This window comes from Notamacropus eugenii, chromosome 6 (assembly GCF_028372415.1).
Source record: "Notamacropus eugenii isolate mMacEug1 chromosome 6, mMacEug1.pri_v2, whole genome shotgun sequence".
NCBI classification, from domain to species: domain Eukaryota; kingdom Metazoa; phylum Chordata; class Mammalia; order Diprotodontia; family Macropodidae; genus Notamacropus; species Notamacropus eugenii.
The window spans coordinates 56,823,739-56,842,640 of record NC_092877.1 but is presented as its reverse complement, the minus strand read 5'-3'; the positions used below and the strand labels follow the sequence as shown (position 1 = coordinate 56,842,640).

The 18,902-nt window shown below is 42.1% G+C and overlaps 1 protein-coding gene across 5 annotated transcripts in view; it reads right to left on the bottom strand.

The window, feature by feature from the left end:
• AFAP1 (actin filament associated protein 1) overlaps nucleotides 1-13,951 on the bottom strand; it is a 236,082-nt gene extending 222,131 nt beyond the window's left edge. For 4 of the 5 annotated variants that reach the window (XM_072620155.1, XM_072620152.1, XM_072620157.1 and 1 more), the window contains exon 1: nucleotides 13,444-13,951. The gene's annotated coding sequence lies outside the window, so the exon portion shown is untranslated. The remainder of the gene's footprint in view (nucleotides 1-13,443) is intronic. The other variant, XM_072620151.1, reaches the window with a different exon arrangement.
• Nucleotides 13,952-18,902: the final 4,951 nt, after the last annotated feature.

The following is an 18,902-nucleotide window of genomic DNA, read 5'->3' as shown; positions in this document are numbered from 1 at the left end:
ATCACACTACAGGGAATTTGCATAGCAGGTGAAAAAAATGGCAATAAAAAATTTGGAAGAGAAACTAATAGATTTCCAAACATGGGGTTCAATAGGGCCAGCTCCATCCTAACTATCACAAAAGTCTTTCAATTTGCTTAATTGGGGGAGAAAAAAAGTGAAAACAAAAAATACTTACTTTCTAGGAATTAAAAAATATTAAATACAGAAGTGTTATTTGACCATTAATAACATCAGACAAACATCTGGATATTTCCTTCCTAATTGATTATAAGCAGTCTCTAAATGCGCTCTGTTTTAATTCTTTAAAATTCTAAGCAGAACATCATTTCAATCTCATGGTATCTGCTTTAGGAAGGGAAAAGCAATTAACTTTTAAATAACATTATCAAATAAAGTTAATAGAAAGCATGTGCAACCATTAAAAAAGCTGCTGACTAGTTGTTTTCTCAACCAAAAGATGCATTCATTTCTTACAATGGCAATTTAGCTAAACATAATAGGTCCGTTGAGAAGATGTGGCTTCAGGCTTTAAATGACTTAACACCCTCAAAAATGTTTGAGCAGGAGCTTTCTCATTTGTATCCCCTTCCAAAACTAAACTGGTCCACACACATGGAGTCAGGAATTCTCTGATCTTTTCAGTGGCTCAGGATTGTCAACACACTCCTCAGTCTGACCCTGCACAATCTAGTTTTAACCTACCTTTCTCTTCTGACTTTTCCACATCACCCCCCTTTCATTTGCCTCCATGTGATTCCACAGATCATCCCCAGTGCCTCCTGGACACTCTCTCCTTATCTTTGGCTGCAGAAATTCCAATTTTCCTTTTAAGTCCTGTTCAAGGTGTTACTTTCTCTTAGTCAGTTCCTTGATTTCTCCATTTAAAAAAGCAAATTCTCTCTTTTCAAGTTTTCCCAGACCTGTTTGGCTGGATCTGTTTTGCCCTCACAATTTACCTTCTCCTTTGATTTGGGCACATGTATTCCCCTCTTCCCCATTAGACTGTAAATTGACAAAGGATATGACAACTTTATCACTAGCACTTATTGCACACCGATCCTGAAACTTTTTTTTTTTTTTGGCCAGCTCTCTGATTTTACTGACTTGGTAGTACCTGTAGTGAAGAAACCCCCTCTATTAATGCATACAAGCAACTGTTGTACAATTTCTAGTCTTGGAAGAGTCATTAAGGGCACTGAGAGGTTGAGCAGCTTGCCCAGGGTCACATAAGCCAGCAAGTCTTGGACTGGAACCCCACGTCTTCCCAAAGCCCCATCTCTATCCGTTGTGCTTCTCCTGAGGCACCCAGAATATCATAGAACTTTAATAGATACTTATCAAATTGAAATGAATTTCATGGAGTACCTTTCTTATAAAACTTTAAGGATTTGAAGGTTCAAAATTTCCTAGTAGGAATGCCCTTCTAACCAAGGTAATACACCCAATGCTCTTGTTGGCAAAAGTCTTCCATACAACAAGATGGCAGCACTACTTTCAGTTGATTGGTCCCTGACACAATCCATCATCTCAAAAGACCTGGCCAGACAACCTGTTTCTCAGAGAATGTCTTCAAAGTCATTGAAAGTGTCCTGATAGGGCATCATTTTGTAACTGATTTCTGCTCAGATGAGCATTCATAACCAGCCACACATCAACTTTGGAATTTTCAACATCTTTCCTTTAAAAATGAAAATACTAAAACTTCACCATTTACAATCAATGTAAAGAGAACTGAATTGAGAGTTAGGAGACTTGGGTTTTATTTCTAACTTTGTAACAGAATAGAATTATTACTTCCCAAACAGGGCATTGGTTTACCCATCTAAATAAAGAGTGAGTAGTTTGAGCTAGATAATCTCGAAGGTGTCTTCCAGGTCCAATATTCTTCGGCCATTCTCCTGCAGATCAGTTTTCCCAACTCAGCAAACCTAGGTCCAGAAAACAACTTTCTTCCTAGGATGAATGTATAAAAGATGATATAGGGCTAACAACTTCTACCTTAACAAGCTCATTTTAGGGAGGAGGGAAAAAATTCACCTGCAGTCAGACAAGGCTAAAAATTCTTGAACGTAACCTCCTATGCTTCTCTATATGAACCCTCCTAAGTACTTTGGTTTGAGCACTTAGAATGTTAGAACTACTAAGGCTTTACCTTACACCTATCAGATTGGAAAAATTGACAAGAAAATGAGAAATGCTAGAGGGAAAATAGGCAGATTGAAGTTGTAAACTGGGACAGCCATTCTGTAAAGTAATTTCGAATTATGCCCCCAAAATTACTAAACTCTTGACCCAGCAACAGTTCTCCTAAGCATATACCCTGAGGAGATCAAGGAAAGAGGACCCGATCCTACATGTACAAGAATATCTATAGCCATTTTTTTTGGTGATGGCAAGGAAGTACTAATTAATATCTAATAAGCGGGTGCCCATTAGGTAAGGATTGGATGAATAAATGTAACAGAATACTACTGTGCCACAAAAAATGAAGAAGACAGTTTCAGAGAAACCTGGAAAGTTCTGTATGAACCAAAATATCCCTCCACTTTGCTGGGTCCCTTTCCCTTATTGATGAGTTCCTGTTGGAGTCTCCATTTTGGAGAGATTAGGCTGGTCGACTTCTTTCCTCTCTCGACTCTGCTTCTGATTTACCATTGATGATCTACCTTAATTGCCTTCTTATCCTGGAAAATCTCTCAGTACCTGAGGCTTCCTAACCCCGGAAAAGCTATCCACCCCTGCAGCCTTCTCATCCTGGAACACCTTTTTCTCCTACTGGTGAGTGCCTCCCAGGACTTCCATTTTGGGGAGGGTCCAAGCTGATCAACCTCTATTCTTCTGGATCTGTTTCTGACTTTCCCAACTTAGACATCTATGTTGGTACCTTTCCTTCCTTCATGCCTCCCTCCCTTCTTTCCTTTTTCCTTCCTTCCTTCTTTCCTTTCTTTCTTCCTTTTTTCCCTCCATCCCTCCCTTCCTTCTTTCCTTCCTTTGTCCCTCCCTTGCTCTTTTTCTTCCTCCCTTTTTTATCCCTCCCTCCCTCCTTTCCTTCCTTCCTTTGTCCCTCTGTCTCTCCCTCCCTCTCTTCCTTCTTCTGTCCCCTTTTTTGGAACTCCTTTATGTGCTGTCTTCTCTTATTAGACTGTAAGGTCTTGAGGAAAAGAATTGTCTTTCTTTTTGCTTGTACTTGTATCACCAAGATTTACCATCGTGCCTGGCACATGATAAGTGCTTAATAAATGCTTGTTTTCTTGCCTTGATGCAAAAAGGAAAGTGTGAACAGGTTCAGAAAAATAATTTACATAATAATGACATGTAAATAAATAATTTTGAAACATCTAAGAACTTTGATCAAAACAATGATCAAACAAGATTATAGAAAACTGATAAAGAAAAATGTTACCCACCTCCTGAAAGACTGGTGATGGACTAAATATGTGAAATGAGAAACAATTTTTGGACTGGTTACTATGGGAATTTGGTTTTCATTACCATGTATTACAAAGTTTTTCTTTTGTCTTTTTGAGAGTAGGAGAAGAAAATAAATATTTGTTAACTGAAAAAAATTAATTAAGAATGTTAGAAGTGGGACAAGCTTTAGAGATAGATGATCTAGTCTAGACCCTCATTTTGTGGACCAGGAAAGTGGAGAAGGAAAATGTCAGGAAAGGGTCAGGCTCCTAAAAAGGGGCAGACCCATGATTTTTCAACCACAATTTCTAACACCAAGTCCAGCGTCCTTTGCACTCTGTATCATGTTGCCTCCTTGCTATTGACTTACTAGAGTATAAGTTTCCTGAGAGGAATGATGGTTATTTAACACATATTTGTCAAACTCAACTAACTTCAGACACAAGTCCAAGCTCTTCTACTTCCTTGCCTGGTGTGACATTGGCCAAGTCATCTGCCTTGCCAGGGCTTCAGCTTTGCTTTCTAAGGATCCCTTCTGATCTAATGATATCTCTCAACCCTGCTGACAGCAGACTTTACAGACATCAATTGAAAACAGAAATATTAGAAAGTCTCATTAGCATAAGGATTCTCTTTAGGTCTATAAATATTTGAAGGGGATGTTAAATACTAACTTTAGCGTGCCAGATATGTTTTGCTTTGAAAGGATCACTAACAAGAACATCAGGTTCTGGGGTTTTTCCCCCAGCAAAGGCTAAAATGTCAATCAACACTGGCCTATTAAGGGCCATAGAGCTCTAAACAGTATTGACTAAAGATCAACTGGGTAAAGGACAGGTGCTTATTAGAGTACCAGAAAAAAAGTGACTGTTAATCTTAGCTTGACAGGCTGCTTACAGATGGGACTGCACTTCAGGTAAAGCCAATTAAATAACCTCTGGGGTCCTTTTCAAATCCCAGATTCTAAGGTCACTGAATCTGAATGGGCAGAATCTCAGACCTACACTCTCCATGTTCTTCCCTCTCCCAGAATGCCTTGATACTCCGGAGAAACCTCTGCACTGGTCCTCTATTTGTGAATTTATGACTCCCTCCTGCAGAGTTCGCCCCCCATTCAGGTGTTTCAACTCACTCATGTCTGGATTCCACCTCCAGAGTCCTCCTCACTGGCCACCTTCCCTTAGCATTCCTCTTCCTCTTTCTAATCCCCCTTTAAGTGGTGACTTCCCTCATTAGAATGCAAGATCTTTAAGGGTAGGGAAAGCCTTGAATTTGTATCCCCAGTACTAAACAATTTGGCTGGCACAGAATAAATGCTTAACAAATGTTTAATCCACCTGTCTATCTTATCTACTTACCTATTATATGTCTCTACTTATCTGTCTAACCCTAGAGGTCATCTGGTCCAACACCTCAGTGAAACGGGAATCTCAACATGAATCCAGAGATCTTTAGATCTGCTGGAAAGCCCTCAAAGGACTGGGAGCCCACTCTCTTCAGAGGCAGCCCATCCTACTTCTGGAGCTTGATAACTGCCTGAAAAATTTTCACAGCATATTCAGAGCTGGAAGGTACCTTAGAAGACATATGGCCAAACCAACAGCTAAACAAGAAAGAATCATCTCTACAGGGGAGATTTTTCCTTGCAACAAAGTGAAATCTGCTCCCCTGTAATATTCACTGCTGTTTTTATTTTGATTCTCGTTGTCTCCACCGTTAAAGCAAAAGGAATTCCTTCAAGTCAAAGTCAGCCAACAGAATGCTGGCCACAGACTCAAATCTCTGGGCCAGGTCACCAAGGAGGTAACATGGCAAAAGAAAGAGTCCTGGGCATGCACCCTCAATGAGGTCAGAGACAAAAGGAATGGTCCCTTATATATAAATATAAGCATAAAAGCACTTTTGATGCTAACAACAAGTGAAAGAAGAGGGGATGCCCATCCGCAAAGTGAGGGACATGAATTAATAAGAGTATTCTGGCACCTTAAGAAAGGATGATTATGAAGTTTGTTTTTTTTTTAATTTAAGGAGACATAACAACTGATATAAATCAAGTAAAACTAGAATAATTTATACAATGACTAGAATATGATAGATAGTAGGGACTCTGATCGATGCAGCAACCAAATGGGAGATCGGATGATAAAGCAGATTTCCCACTTTCACGGGGGAAGTGGAGATGAGCATTGTAAGTGCAAAGTATGTGTGTTCCTGGGGGAGGGGAGTCACAGGGCAGAATGAGGACTACATTGTCAAACATGGCTAACGTATTGATTTGTTTTCCTTAAATGTACATCTTTTTGTTGCAAGGAAAGGTTTGGGGGGGAAAAAGAGAGTGACTGAAGTGATAGCAATATAAATTTAAAAGAAAAGACTTCTACTTTTTTTGGGAGGGAAAGACTGGGTTTAAATCCTGGCTCTGCCTCTTACTGTTCATGTGGCCTTGGGCAGTTCTCTTCCCCTCCTTAAGCCTCCATTTCCTTCTCTGCAAAAGGAGAGTACTGGACTATATCACTTTGAGATTTCTTTGAATTCTGTGACCCTATGATTTTCAATCACCTTTAAGTACTATGATCCTAACATTAAGTCAGAGAATAATGAATTAATTTTATTCTCAGTTTTCTGCCCCAGTACACAGTCTAGACAATTGCAAGACATCCTTCCCTTCAGTGTGAAGGAGATATTAAATGGACAAGGTTGGAAATCGACAAAGCACTTCCTCCCACAAAACCTTCCATGAGGCCCCACCTCTACACTTCCTTTTCAAACATGGTCCAGCCGAGAAGCCAAAGGAACTCTATCTCTCCAACAGTGAAGGATTCTCTCCCAGAGTCATTTCAATGGACAATTTTATAAAACCATAATGGTACCTTTACATATCCAACTGGATTTCCAACATGTAATACAGCTCCCTATACAACACAATCCACCCCTTTGAGAATCTCAGAAATGTACAGACAGCTATTGGCAAAGCTCTCTCTCTAAGATTTATGAAACATGGTTACAGTGGTATAGTAGAAAAAAACACCTGGCTTCCACTCAAAAGACAGAGCAGTGTATTAGAAAGAACACTAGATTTGGAGCCAAAAGACCTAGTACAAATCCCAATTCTGCTTACTACCTGTGTGACTGTCCTGTTTTTACAGTCCTTTTTTTTTCATCTCCGGTGCTTAGGCAAATAGAAAGAACTTAATAAGTGTCTGTTGACTGACTTGATCTTTAAAACAAAGGCATTAGACTTTAAATGATCTTGTAGGTCCTTTTCAGCTCCAATATTCATGATCTGTGATACAATCCATAGGGATTTAAGTCAGAATCAAAAATCAGAAACATTATTCATTATTATGTGACTGAATTGGGGGACTTTTCCCTCATGAATTTTAATCTTTATTGCCTCTAAAGTAGTTAACAATAACAGGAAAAAAATTAAAACTCTTTCTATATACAGTATGGTTGGCTTTAAGAAAATTCATACCATGCAATAATAATAGTCCTCCCCCCAACCAAAAGACATTTCACAATAATATCATTTATGCATTATGACTCAATCGCACTATAATGTCCCAAAGTCTGTTGTACAACATCACTCCTAAATAGCCTGGGAGTGAAAATCTGATGGTCGGTCTGAGCTAGCTTTTTGGTTCCAAGGGTATTAAGTCCCCTGGAAATGGGTCACCTTACTGAGCCTCTCATGCTTACTGCAGGTGCTGAAATTTTCTTCCTATGGAGCTAAACCATGTAACAACTCTTCCCCAAACTGATATACTTCTAAAATAAAAGAGGTATGCTTCTAAAAAAAATTCGGATACAGAATAGAAAAACTGAAGAGGAGAAAGGGAACTATAAGGGAATTTTTCTTGTATAAATGAGTATTCCTCATTACAAATGGTGTAGCTTATATACATTTCATTTACACCCAATCAGAAACATACCCACTATAAATACGGCACCCCCCCAAAATTCCATCTGGTTGCAAAATTCTCAAAGTGGTTTGTTTTAGAGCTTGGGATATGATCAGGTTCATCAGTGCCAGCCGTCTAGTGACCTTAGGGAGATCCATGGAACACTCTGGACCAAGAGATCTGGGCCAAAATCCTACCTGGAGAAAACACTGCCTTATCTGACATGGCACAACCTTGCTTAGCTCATGCTGGGCAAACAATAGTACTTCCTATGATCCTGAAAGAAATATCTGTCCTTCACTCTAGGATGCAGGCAAGAACTCACCCATGTAAGATTAATTGCTATTCATTAGAAAGAGACAAAAAGTTGGGGGAACCTCAGTTGAGGGCCTAAACCTGAAGTTCCAAGATCTAATTTATAATCAAAGAATTTCAGAACCTGAAAAAGACTTTCAGATCAACTAGCCCAACCCTTCTAAACTGATTTTAGAAATCTAGGTTCTAGGCCTTACTCTATTAATAACTGTGATCTCTGAGATGCTTTCCCACTATTTAATTTCACATTTCCTATGCTGAATAGGAATTCCTCTGGCCCCTATATAGAATGCACATCCCTTCTTCTGATGCTCTAAGACCAAATGTTGTTCTTAAGTTGTGTCCAATTCTTTGTGACCCCATGGACAGTATGCCACTACTGTCCATGGGGTTTTCTTGGCAAGAACACTGTGATAGTTTGCTATTTCCTTCTCCAATAGATTAAGGCAAATAGAGGTTAAGTGAGTTGCCCAGGGTCATACAGCTAGTAAGATTCTTGAGCTGGGATTTGACCTTAAGTCTTCCAGGCTCCAGGCCCAGTGATCCATCGATGGAGCCATGAGCCGCGAGCTGCCTCCAAGACTAAATAATGCTATCTTACAGAAGTGCTCCGAGAATGTATACTTGACTAGATCAACAAGCATTATTAAGCACCTACTATATGTCAGAGACTATGCTAGGCCCTGTAAACAGAAAAGAAAAAAAAAAGAAATAGTCCCTGCCCTCAAAGAGTTTCTATTCTCTCAAAGGAAGCAACATGTACATAATATATATGAATACAAAATAAATGTGAAGTTATAGAGGGAGGAGAATCAGGAAAGACTTCATGTAAAAAGTGACACAAGACTAGGCTGTTGCCCATTTTATATCGAGGATATGGATAAAAGCCTGAACTGCACACTTTACAAATTTGCATTTTACGTAGAGGTGAATGGGCTATCACGCTGGTTGACAGAATCAGGATCCAAAACATTCTTGCCAGGCTAGAACACCAACCTAAGTAAAACCAATAATGATAAAATTTAACAGGTATAATATATAAAGTCTTATACTTAGATTTTTTTCATATAATTCAATTTATCTGAAAAATACCTAGGAGTTCCAGAGGATTGTACCCTCAATACAAATGTAGAGTATTCAACAGCAGCCAAATAAACTAATTCAACCAAAGGTTCTATATTAAAAGAGGAATAATTTTGGTCCTAAAGAAGTGACAGTTCTTTTGTACTCAAGCCTTGAACTGATAGACCATGCTTACAGTACTGTGTTAAATTCTAAGTGCCTCATTTTAGGAAGGACATCACTAATCTGGAGAAAGCTTAAAGGAAGGCAACCATAATTCAAAGTCAAACCATATTGAACTTGGGATGCTTATTCCAGAGAGAAAAAACTGAGGAGATATGAGAGTTGTCTTCAGGTAGTTAAGGATTATCACAAGTAACAGGGATTCAGCTTCTTATGGCTGTTCTGAAAGGACAGAAGCTACAGAAAAACAAATTTTAGCTTGATGTAAAGATAAAATTTGCTAATAATTAGAGCTATCCGCAAGGGTAACAGACAGCCTTAGTTATTAATGGTTCCCCTTCAGTGAAGGTCTTCCCTTCACCAAAAAAAAAAAACAAAAAAACAGCTGGTTGACTACTAGTCAGATTTTGTAGGGGAAATTGTTTTTCAGGATTGAACTAGGTGCCTCTGAAGTTCTATGATTAAGACTCCTTCCTTCCTTTTAGAACCAGTTCAAAATATTTCTCTTTTTAGGAGGTAGGACATTTTAGTAGGAAGAACCCTAGCTTAGAGTTTAAAGACCTGGATTTTAAACCTAGTTCTGCTACCTATTTGGCCCTGACCAAGTCATTTCCGTTCTTAGTGATTCACTCTCCTCCTTTGGAAAATGTGGGGGGGGAAAGGAGGGGTTATAGCTCTAAAGGGATTGAACTATGAAAATCATCACAAAAAAATGCCCACTTGTACTTTCTTAAGGTCACATAAGTAGTACAGTGAATGGCAAATGTCAGATTTAAATCAGGTCCTGGGGCCCAAAATGTTATGATTTCTCCACTCTGACCCGGCTACCTAGGTTATTACAGTTCTAAATCTGATAATTGTATAAACTATATCTTCCCTGATTAGCCATTCAAAATATCCCTTTATTCTTAGCCTCTAGTCGCAGTTTATAGACATACTTTATACTGTCTTGAATTTCTTCATGTGGTTTTTATAACTGATTTAGCTGGAGAAATCCATCCATTGTCTCCCCCCCACAATTAGCATTCCTTTCATGTAAGGACCCTGTTTTCCATTTCCTTTGTTCTCCCTCCCTCAAACCTCCCAGCACCTAGACTAAGGCTATACACACAATTAGTATCCAATGACTGTTCCTTGAGGAAGTCTTGATATTAAAGTGACTCTCAGATTTAGGCAAGTATTTGACGGACATTACAAATATTCAGTTGCAGGGAACTGTTAACTTGGGAAGAAAGAAGAAAAACACATCTCCCCAAAATTGGACTGTTTCAGAGCAAATTAACGGTGTTCTTCATGGACACAGTTATTTGTCATATGTTTCGTAAAGGATTGTTAGGTACTTCCCTCCTTTTGTTGGAGAGGAAAAGTCTTGAGGTGTAGAATGCTGCAAACACTACCAGAATCGGGCTGTTATCAGTTTTGTTTACAGTTTTTCTTTGGTACAAGGAAAAGAATTCATTGGGAATATATCCAGAAATTACTGTGATATAAAAACAAAAAGCATCAATAAAAACTTTAAAAAAATTTTTAAATATAAAATGACTTTCAAATACCTATCTCTAGCTTGAATCTCTTGCTGGAATTTCCCTATTTCTAACTGCCTACTGGCTATATCCCAGTGGTCCTCTTGCCAGAACCAAAAGAACTCATCCTCTTAACCCCAAACTAGCTTCCTTCATTTCTATTACTGGAATCTCATCTCCCAGTCATCTGAACTTTGAAACCCAAATCCATCTTTGAATGTCCCTTATCCCCTTCCCCACACCATCACCAAGTCCTACAAATTCCACTCAGTATCTGTTCCTCTATGGTCTCCAGAACCACCCTGCTCATCCAAAACCTCACTAATTATTGGGTGGAAAGGTCCAACTGATATGCTGCCTAGAGGCTCTCTTCTCCAATCCAGTCCCACCTACTACACTGCCAGATCAGCATCCCTAGAGCACAGATCTGACATGATTTCACTGATCAAACATTCACTGGCTTGCCACAGCCCACCAAATTAAAGTCCAGATTCCTTAGCCTGACATTCACACATTTCCATCCAACTTCAACCTACCTTTCCAGCTTCTTTTTCACTATATAGTATAAGGATAGAGAGCTGTTCCCTGAACCAGGAAGACCTGGGTTTAACTCCAGCCTCTGACATATAGCTGGAAGTGTGACCCCTGGCAAATTGCTTAACCTTTCTGTTCCCCCAGCAACACTTAAAGACTCCAAATGGCATCTGCATTTCTTACCTAGAGGTCCTGTACAGACAGATTTGCAAAAAATAAACTCACAAAACCTATGGTCCAACCAAACTGGTCTGCTTTACCCCGACAAGTCTGGTAGACACCTTGCCACCTACTTAAATTTACTCTGCTTATTTTCTGTAATAAGTAGACTCTCCTCCTTTCCTCATCCACAACTCCCCACCTAATTAACAGCTTCCAAAGGAGGTCACAAAGCCCATCTCCTCAACAAAACCTTCTGGATTTTCTGTCTCCTTTAGAAAGGAAAAGTGTCTCAAATCTTATTTCTGAACATTCAAGGTGATTATAAGCTTCCAGAAGGCAGGAACTGAGCCTTATCTTTATAGCTCCCACAGTATCTGGAGGAGCTGGTTAGGTATATTAGGCACTTAATAAATGCCAATCTCCCTTCCACCCAACCCTCATCCCCAGTCTATGTCCAAAGAAACCTTACCCTCTTTCAAAGCCCACTTCAAAAAACAATCTTCCTTCCCTGAAGCTTTCCAAGATTGTCCCCCAGCTATTTTAAATACTCTCTCTTCTGAAATTCCATAGAATTCTGTCCATTCCACTCTGGTTTATTATCCAATGATTCGCAGACTTTTCTCCCTTACTAGATTGTAAAAACACCCAGAGAGGACAAACTTTGTCTGTTACAGCAGAAGGAATGGCAGAGATCACCCAGTACAAAAACATGTTGAACACGATGAAACTAAGTTGCTGAGAAGGGAAGTAACTCAAAGTATTCAGTGGCAGAGCTAAAATTCAAACATAAGCTTTCTGACTCATCCTCCCATCCATCCCCTGCCCCACTACCTCCTACAGGGTTTAGCAGTCAGTCTTTGACATGTTCAATTATTTTATTATTAGTCGGGGGGGGGGGGGGGGCGGAGGTTAAATTGATTGAATGAATGACTCCTGATGAACTGTCAGTTTCTCAAAGGATTCAGATGTGTACAAACCGGGCAGCCTGTCAGGTGTCATTAGGTTTTCCTGCCAAACCCTCCGAGTTCAGTAAACTCACAGTTTGCAACGCTCCAGCTGCCACAGACTTGAGGGTCAAACAAACACAATATACACTTTCCAAAAGACTGACTGTTAAATAAAGTTTCAACTCCACTAAGGGGAGGGCGGGGGGCACGGCCTTGAAAATTAAAAGTGGATGCGGGTGGGGGCGGTTCTCTTCCCCCCCCCCCCTTAAATCTAACGGAAGAAATCAAAATACGTCGGAGCAAAGGGACTCGAGCCCTACCAATAGCGCTCGGCTCTCGGCTCCTAGCCTCGGCATTAGACAGGAAATGTACGAAGCCAGGGGGCTGTCTCCGCGAGCAGAGCTAGGAGGAACCGTGCTGGTCCGATCGCTGCCTTCGCCCTGCCCGCCGGCTCTCAGTTCAGGTCCCCGTAAAGGAACAAGCAAACCTTTGAGTTCCAAGCCCCTAGTGCTGCAGGGGAATAAACCGAGGTTCGTGGTGGGGGAAGGGGAGAGAACTTGCTCAAGATCGAGAACTAATGAATGGTACAGACTCACTGGAACCCATGTCTCCGGCTTCCCAAGCCGGCGCTCGCTCTCCGTGGTAGGGAGCATGGGCGAAGCACGGATGGCCTTTACCGAGCGAGGTTCACCCCCCTCCCAAGGCCAGCGGGTCTTCCAAGTCTACCCTCCCCGCCCCCAACACAGACACACAGACACACACACACACAGACACACAGACACACAGACACACACACACACACACACACACACACACACACTGACATACACACACTCATGCATGCATCTGCTGCTTGACGGATGCTCATGTCATCTTCTCAGTTTTTTCCATGTGCGGCTTCGGGACGAGGGAGGGGGCCGGGAGATGCCCGGGCCGGGGGACAGCGGTGCAGAGAAAGAAAAGGATCTTTTTAAACGCCCCCCCACCCCCGCCTTTGTTTTCCTGCTGTCCGATTTACCGGGAACTTCACTTAATGACACTTTGCTGGAGGCCCTACGGCAAACCCGGGCTCCCAGGATCAAGTTCCTTTTCCCCTTCTTTTTGCTATTAAAAAAAAGCCAGCCCGGGTGTCTCTGGAGCCAGCTCCCCAGCCCGCGCGCCCCGGAGCGCGCGCACAGCCCGACAACACACACGCACACGGACCCACATCCACATCCACACACCCTGTCCCAGCTCAGGCAAGCAGCTCCGGTCCGAGGAGCGGGGTGTTTCCCAGCGGGAGCCGCCGGGACAGGGGCCAGAGGCGAGCCGGGCCGGGTGGAGGAAGCCCCCCGGACCCGGAGGGACAGGCAGGGCAGGGCAGGGCGGAGCCGGGCAGGAGAGGGCACCTCCAGCGCTTACCTTGGCAGCTCCGCGCCCTTCCCGCAGGTAGCGAGCCGAGCCCCGGCGATCCCAATTTCCTAGGACCCAGCCGCCGCAACAATGGGGAGGAGGGAAGGGGAGGGGAGGGGGCGGGGGCGCCGGGAGCCGCTGGGCTGGCCGGGCCTCCGAAGAGGAGGAGAGAGAAAGGAGGAGGAGGAGGTGGAGCTGGCGGGTGCAGGGGCGGGAGGGGGGCGCAGAAAGAAGGAGTACTGGGAGGTGGGAGGAGAGGAAAGGAGGTGGGGGCGAGCAAGAGGAGAGGAAGGGGTGGGGGAGGGGGGAAGGGTGGGAGAGTGAAGAGGAGAAGGAGGAGGAAGGGGGCGGAAGGGAAAAAAGAGGAGGAGAAAAAGGAAAGGGGGAAAGGAAAGGAAAAGGAAATCTGCGCACGCGCGTCCTCCCCGCCGCTTTTTTCTCCTGCGGGGCCCCCCAGCTCCGGCCCTAGAATGGACTGTTTGCCGCACTCCGGGCCGGCCGAATGAGGACAGCCTAGCGGACCAATGGGACCCTCGACGGTGGGCACTACTTAGGAGAAGTTGGGGAGGGGCCAGGGTGGATGGAACAAAGAGGGGATGTCCTGGGGTGGAGGGAGAGAGCACAGGTCAGCTCCCCCCACCTCCCCAACACACACACATACACACTGCCTCAACTTCCAAGGGGCCGCCAGCCAGCTGTTCGGCCGCCCAGCCCACAGATCCCCAGGAAAAGCTTCGAGCCAAGGTTCTGCCTCTTAGCTCTCCAGCTGTGCCCCAGGGGCAGAAGTCAGCAGAAGAGCCCTTGGAGAAACCGGGAGTTCACCGTGATGGCTCTGGCTCGAGTTAAACTCATGCAATGAACGGAAAAAGCTGCCTGCCCGATCCTGGTTTCTAGTAAGAGTAGGGTCGTGTTTCTCAGAATCACGGAAATTTTTAGAGATCATCTTAGTCCGACTCTTTCATGGATAGGAAAACTGTGGATTTAGGAAGACAGTGAAGTGACTTGACCAAGGTCATCCATCCAGTTAATAGAAGAACTAGGATTTGAACCTAAGATTTGTAGGTAGAAGGAAGTTTATAGGTCTTCTAAATATAAGGCAACTGTGGGCCTAGAGAAAAGAAGCGATCACACAGCTAGTAAGTGTCTGGAGAAAGAATGCCAACCCGGTTCTCCCTGACTCTCAAGTCTAATGCTGTATCTATGCTATATTAATGCTAATACTGAAAATGACAGAGCTGAGATTTGAACCCAGGTTGATTAACTCCCAATATATCATAGCTTTCATTACACCATAACTGTCTCAATCTGATTCCAATGTTAGAGATATTAGGGGTTGGGGAATAAGTAACATTTGAGAAATAACTCCAAAACTTCCCAGGCCTAGCTGCCAGACTACTTTCTAAACATATGCATATTCCTAAAATGGTAAGGACCACATAGCCTCTGTCACAAAAAACCTCAGAGAAAATCTTCCATAACCTGGCTCATCCAGTCTTCGTAGAAACCCAGCACTTCCCTGGACAGTTCACTCTATTTTGGGGACATTTCTTGGATTTATCTGGAGTCACAGACTAGTTACAACTGAGATTTAGTCTCAAATATTCAGAGTCAATCCAGGGTTCTTTCCACCACATCTTGAGTACCTTTCCTGTTTCTCAACGGATGACTTGAGAAATGAAATTAATTATGATGATTTATGTTTAGGCTTGAGCTCCTTTTTCATGACAGCTTTGCCACACAGGTACAGATTGGGTATGTGGGAACATTTTGCACCCGGAGGAAAATCTGTAGAAAATATGGTGTTTGGGGAATTCATATGAGGTAAGGAAAGCCTGCAAAATTCTCACAGAATCCTAAGATGTCAAAGGTGGGATCAGCCATAAAAAGAGCTAAAGGGACCTTAGAATATAGAATACAGAAGTTGGAAGGGACCTTAGCACACAGAATGTCAAAAGAGAAGGAGACCTTAGAATACAGAATATTAGAGTTGTAAAGGACCTGAGAACAGTTAGAGTCAAAAATGGATCTTAGAAATCATGTCATCCAGTCCTTTTACTGATGAGGAAACTGAGGCCCATAGAGGAAAAGGAACTTGCCCAAAACCAGTTCAGTGCTTTCTTCCCTACTTTCCTCTCATGCATTTTGGGACAATACAATGAAGATCAATTCCAATATCTGTGTTAAGTGCCTACAATATGTAATGCTTTATACTACAGTCTGTTGCAAATAAGTAGAACTTCCATTTCTATACCTTTTCAAGGTTTCCATAGTGCTTCCTTTGAAATACTCCTTGAGGTGGATGACACATGTATTAGTACCATGTCATGGAAGTTAGGACCAGAACGAACTATAGAAATCATTTAGTCCAACCCCATCGTTTTACAGATGAGAAAACTGAGTCCCAGAGAGATTAAATGACTTGCCTAAATCCAACATGACTGATCTTGTGACTCCAGTGCTTTCAGTTACATTGTGTTGCCTCTTGCTTTTCCAACTCTGACTATTTCCTTTCAATGCAACAGCATTTATTTGGGAGCTACTTTGTACTGAGCACTGGAGGGTGTTTCTTGTTCCGTCATTCAGTCATGTCTGACTCTGTGACCCCATGGACAATAGCACACCGGGTCCTTCTGTCTTCTCCTATATCTCAAAGGTCTGTCCAAGTTTGTGTTCCTTGTTTCTATGATGCTATCTATCCATTTCGTCTGCTACTGTCCCCTTTTTCTCCTTTTGCCTTCAATTTTTCCCCAAACCAGGGTCTTTTCCAGTGAGTCCTGTCTTCTCATTATGTGGTCAAAGTAATTAAACTTCAGTATTCATAATATTCAGCTTCAGTAGCTGACCTTCCAGTGAATAGCCTGAATTAATTTCTTTAAGTATTGACTCATTTGATCTTTTCTGTCCAGGGAGTTTTCACCACAATTTGAAAGCATTGATTGTGTGGCACACAGCTTTCCTTATAGTCCAACTCTCACTGCCATGTACAGACTATGCAGACCTTTTTTGGCAAGCTGACATCTCTGCTTTTTAGTATGCTGTCCAGATTTGCCATAGCTTTCCTTCCAAGGAGCAAGAGTCTTAATTTCATGACTGCACTTGCCATCTGCAGTGATCTTTGAGTCCAGGAATATAAAATCTGACATTGCTTCTATGTCTTCTCCCTCTGTATGCCAGGAAGTGATGGGACCAGTTGCCAAGATCTTAATTTTTTCGTTTGTCTTTTTTTTATGTTTAGCGTCAAGCCTGCTTTTATGCCCTCCTCTTTCACTCTCATCCAAAGGCTTCTTAATTCTCCTTCACTTTCTGCCATCAGAGTGATGTCATCTGCATATCTGAGATTGTTGATTCAAATCACATTCTCTGCATATAAGTTAAATAAATAAAGTCATAATATACAGCCTCCTTCTATTTCTTTTCCAATCTTAAACCAATCAGTTGTTCCATGTTCAGTTCTAACTGTTGCTTCTTTGCATACATAGAGGTTCCTCAAGAGACAAGTAAGATAATCCTGGTAGTTCCATCTGTCTAAGGACTTGCCACATTTTATTGTGATCCATAGTCAAAGGCTGTTCACATAGCTGTCATGCTGGAGGATAGAGAGAGCAAAATTAAAACCAATATCTGCCCTTAAGGAGTTTATATTCTGCTGGAAAGCTGGTGGAATTCAGTTTCTGTACAGATGAATAAGTACAAGATAATGTGAGAAGGGAGAGAATGCGCACAACTAAAGGGTGTCATGGAAAACTTCCAGTAGGAAATTAACTTAAAATTGAAGGAAGTGAACTATTCCAAGAGTCAAGAGGTAAGAAAAGGTACTTTCCAAGCAAGGGGAATATCCTGTGCAAGGGTAGATGGGAGATCCACTTTGGAACTAAAGGAACAGTAAGCTCCTCGGTTTAGAAAAGAGGGGGAATACAATGAAATACATCTGGGGAGGCATTCTAGAGTTAAGTTTGGAAGCATTTTAAGCATCAGGCTCCCTAGAGCTTCCTTCCCCCACCCCCAACCAAAAAGGAGGAAAATGAAGATACCTGAACAGCAGGGTGGCATAGCTTGATGTGATTAATGAAGCTTTTTGTCAGATATATAGAAGATGAATTGGAAAGGGGAGAGACTAAAAACAAGAAGTCTAGAAAATTGGCACAATGGATAGCTCACTAACCCTGAAGTCAGGAGGACCTGAGTTCAAATTTGACCTCAGACGCTTTCTAGTTGTGTGACCCTTAACCCCAATTGCCTCCTCCCCCCCCCCCCCCCCAGAAAAAGGGAAGTTTAGGAAATTACTGGAATAATCCAAATGAGAGGCAATGAGAGTCTGAATTAGGGTAGTGGTACTTTGAGGGGGGACAAGGAAAAAGATTAGAGAAATGCTTAGAATTGATGAGATTTAGCAATAGATGTGATATGGGCAGTAGCCAACAGGGAAGATGACTTCAGGGTCCTCAGTTGGAATAGGGAAGTTCTGAAAGGATGTTTGGAGGAGAAGGAGAGAGAATGTTTCATTTTGTAAGTGTTGCATTTGAAGTGCTAATGAGACACTCAGATAGACATGACCCAAGGCAATTGGTAGGGTAGGATTGGAACTCAGGAGAGAGATTAAGGCTGGATATATGTATGTGTTTATACACATACATACATATACATGTACATATATATATGTACACACACATACATACATATGCATATTTGCTAATTCATCTGCATATAGATGATAATGAACTTAGGGAAGTAACTAAGATTACAGAAGAAAAAAGTATATATACAGAAAAGCAGACCAAGGCCAGAGGCTTGGGGGCTTCTCTCAGTTTGGAAAGAAGTCCAAGATCCATCAAAGAAGACTTTCAGGATGCTGTCCAAAAGACAACCAGGAGATAATCTTGTAACTGAACCTGAGGGAGAAGACAGTAATTAGAGGAAAGGGGAAGTCAAAAGCTACAGAGAGGTGAAAAAGAATGAATATGGGGAAAAAAGGCATCAGGTATAGCAATTTAAAGATCATCATTGATAACCCTGAATAAGAAAGAATGCCTTCCATGCAGGTGACTTCAGAGTAATCAGCAGGTGACAAGTTAGTGATTAACTATTATGCTTGACAGAATGGGAAAGTTCAATGGATGATTTTGGTTAGTTCAGATGGGTGACAATACTTGCAGCCAGTGGTATCTTAGAAAGTGGCATATGAGCTGGGCAGACAGGTATGGTTAGAGATTCAGAGAGCATTCCTGTAATGGAAAACCATTTGTCTGGGAACTCCTGGACCAGTAGGATGTCTACACTCAGACATTACAGTGAAGGCATTCTGGGTTTGAAAAGAGCTCATACTGTATTTCTGTTGCACTTTTATAGGATTTAGAACTGGAAGGTACCTTCAAGGTCATCTAGGCCAATGTCTGCATTTTACTGATGAGAAAAGTGGGATAACAGCTACAACAACGTGAGCTAGCACTGCATTTAATAGCGTTTAACTA